This window comes from Cupressus sempervirens, chromosome 11 (genome assembly GCF_028749045.1).
Source record: "Cupressus sempervirens isolate cs-2001-9-10 chromosome 11, ASM2874904v1, whole genome shotgun sequence".
Classification (NCBI taxonomy): domain Eukaryota; kingdom Viridiplantae; phylum Streptophyta; class Pinopsida; order Cupressales; family Cupressaceae; genus Cupressus; species Cupressus sempervirens.
This window is the reverse complement of record NC_143128.1, coordinates 89,318,703-89,322,193: the sequence shown is the minus strand read 5'-3', so window position 1 is coordinate 89,322,193 and position 3,491 is coordinate 89,318,703. Positions and strand designations below refer to the sequence as shown.

Sequence of the window (3,491 nt, the reverse complement as noted above, 5' to 3'; positions counted from 1 at the left end):
AACTATTAACCAATAGACTTAGTGACTTTGTTGGGGAGTGAGACCACAATCTCTAAATCACATCTCTCCTGATATCGAAAGATAAGATCCTATGCCTATTCCTTACTATCTAAGTTTTCTTCAATAAGTCTTTCTATCACTTTACTGGAGTAACTTCTAACACTCACATTCATTAAGTTGTGCCTATTGATCCATAAGGAAAAATGGTGTTGTCTTGTGAAGATCAAATCCCTGTAATTCAAGCCAACCTTGGCTTCCAAGACAAACAAGAATAATGTTACTTAATTTTTGCACATGTGTAAAATTTAAGCATGCACGCAATGAAAGTATAAAATTTCTTTTTCATTTTATTTAAACAAATAGAAATGTCCTTGTATTTATTTACTTTCAAATATACATTGACGTTTTCAAATAATGAAATGAAATGATACGCTGAAAAGAAATGATCTCACACAAGCCGTGAGTATAGCTCACTGTATTAAATTTCTTTCATAACGAAATACATGAACAGATACATATGAATGAAAGAAATAAAGAGTAGAGATAACCAGTCATTGCCTGTTGCTTTGACTAGTTATGCACTCTTTCCCCGGCGCAGCAGAATCCAGCTCCAAGCTTCACATGATTTCCAATCTACAAAAAACATGAAAGCAACTGATGTTAGATCCCGAAGGATCTAAGAAATTACTACCTATCTCTACAACTACACATGTTCTCTGTTGATGCATCTCATTACGAAAGACAAGAAAGCTGAAAGAAATAAAAATCATTTATGAGTGTCACGAGCCCGTGCTCGAACCTCACAAAATAGTATGTTGCAGGATTTCAACGAATAAATAATGATTAACATCACAGATTGCAAGAGTGTACTTGCTACAAGAAAGCATGAGAGAAAAGTAACGAAAAATATTTCAAGCAATGCTAAGAAGCAAGGAGTTTTCATTACAAAGGTAAAACATGCCACTGGAAAGTATGTTGACAAAATCTCAAAAGGAAGACACAGGATGAACAAGGTTATGTTGTAACAAATTATCATATGACTAGAATGCTCTCTTAAAGAGATCCCAACAGTAGCTAAGTCATAGCCCAAGTGAATATATCTGCATCTGATAGGGTTCAGAAAAGTTTTGAGAGTATAATGGTTAGTGCAAACTGTATAAAAGATTATTCTGTCTCTTCATTGAAGATAGATACCTCTGATACACTTTTATAGCTGGTTGAAGTTGTGAAATTATTCACTCAAGGTTGGTCAATGATGCTTTGCAATTGGAAACACATAGACCATTACTAGAGTTCTTAGTGAATTGAACCGAGAAATATGTGATGGTATTTTCAATCAAATCAAAAAACAAAAAAAACAAAAAACTAGACTCCAAAGGAAAATTAGTTAACATCAACAATAGCATCAGAATCTATCTATGTCTTTTGAGACTTTAATATGCAATAGTTCTGAAAAGGATCAAAATCAAACAAAATATTCCTCTTATGTAATCAAGTTTAATAAGGGACTTGAGTAACATTTCAGAAACTTCAGACTTTAATAATCCTGATGAAAAGAAATAACACCAGCATATTGAGAGAAACAACATCAACAAATGCTTTAACAGAAGTCATTATTGAAAAATATGAGAATTCCTTCAGTAGATTCAATTAAAATTCAGCACTGTTGGTAGTCCAGATCTGGAAATCGTGTGCATGGAAATCTTACAAAAGCAAGTGGGGACATAACTGTCTCGTATCATTCATTATCATGGTGCAAAACATGGCTGGGTTCTCATGTGAATATAACTAGGACACCTCAGCCAGAACATGATGGTTCTAATGTACAAGAAGCATTTAACATAGAGCGTCAACATGGAAGAGATTTTATTCCAAACATGACAAGGGATAGCCATCTCAAATACATTACATTTTATGAAGATGGAGAGAGCATTCCTAAGAAAAGAACAGCAGTGTGGAAGCTTGATAAAGTGAACCACAAGAATCTTGTTCAATCACCGGTGATAATGAGAGAACTCTGGTTGGAGATGTGGCATAGTTTTCATCCTGACCCCAAAACAAAATTTGTAACAAAAGCTAAACGGAGGCCACTTAAGGATGAAAAATATTACTGGATTTATTAAACACAAGAGCAGCAGGCCAGATGACACTTGTACTTATTGCCCTGCCAATATTTACAATTTGATTTCATAAGTTTTGCAAACATCGTTTTGAGCCTGCTTTCCAAAGATATCCAATAGAGGAAGCCACAGTCAAGGATACCTTGGAGTGGGTGAATGAAGCAAACCTAAACCTTAAAGAATATCTATGTAATTCTTACATGCCTCTAGTGTTTAAGATGAGTGAGAATAGTGATGATGAGGGTTTTGAAATGGAGAACTGGAAGGATAATGATGATTTGGTTCCTACAAAGCGGCAGTCACAACATGGTACATCTAAGACCAGTAAAAATCTTTCAAATGGCCCACGAACTGATTATGTATTAGACATTTAAATTCAGAACTACTGGATGATGGGTTCAATTTGCAGAGTTCTAATGGGCCTAAACAAAAACGAAATCTGATTTGTAAAAAAAGAAAATGCATAGTTCCAGGTTCTATGAAGCTTAAGGTGTGTAATTGGTGCTAAGAGTAAGACCAGTGTGTTAGGATGGAACTGTGATGCTTTGTCACAGTTAATTTTCAATTCCATTTTAAGCAATTACAAATTTCATTATCGTTCATGACGACATCATATTCAGCAAATTTAAATTCTTACCTCTGCGGCTATAATGGAAGGTGCATAGTCACGCGAAAATGAAAGACCAAGCAATACGCAGCAAAAAATCTAGAGACCCTCGGCCTCATACAGCGTATCAAATATGACAAACTCATCAATGGATACAGAGAACTCATCAGAAGACTCCATTTTCTCCAAACCCTCGAGCTTTCCAAATGTTTCATAGAAAGATGCATATTAAAAATGAAAGCTTTTTAGGGTTAAATATTTGTTACGCCCTTTTCAAAGTTACATAATTCTTTTAAATCTGTAGGCTTCAATTTGGGATTTTAATCCCTTTGATTAATTTCACTTTGATGTAAAAGGGGATATTTCCTAATAAAGGAAATAGTGCTATATTTTTGCATAAATGATAAACAAAATAATATTAAAGTGATACATTGTTATCATTAATATTACTTTTGTTTGTTTAAAATGCAAAATATAAAAGGTGTGAGTTTTTGTTTTGCATTAATGTTTTATTGTAAAAGGGAAATAGTTAAATGATAAAGTTATAAATCATTTAATAACTTCTCTTCATGGTTTAAGAGAAAGTGATATAAGTCATCGTGTATGCTCACGTAATGGTCTTTAAGAGGGGAATCAGTTGGGAAACATGTGGAGAAAATATAGGGGGTCAAATTTGGCTTTGTCAAGTCAGTTTGTGGATCTTTATGACTTGTTGAAGCATTTTTAGAGAGGTTTTGATGAGTCATGGGGGCAGTTATGAGTTA

At 34.0% G+C, this 3,491-nt stretch overlaps 1 long non-coding RNA gene across 1 annotated transcript; it reads right to left on the bottom strand.

The window, feature by feature from the left end:
- Positions 1 to 327: 327 nt before the first annotated feature.
- LOC149528360 (uncharacterized) lies at positions 328 to 2,978 on the bottom strand. The gene is made up of 2 exons (XR_016359090.1): positions 2,758 to 2,978; positions 328 to 633 (listed from the first exon to the last, which is right to left on the bottom strand). It is a non-coding gene; the product is annotated as an uncharacterized LOC149528360 (long non-coding RNA).
- Positions 2,979 to 3,491: the final 513 nt, after the last annotated feature.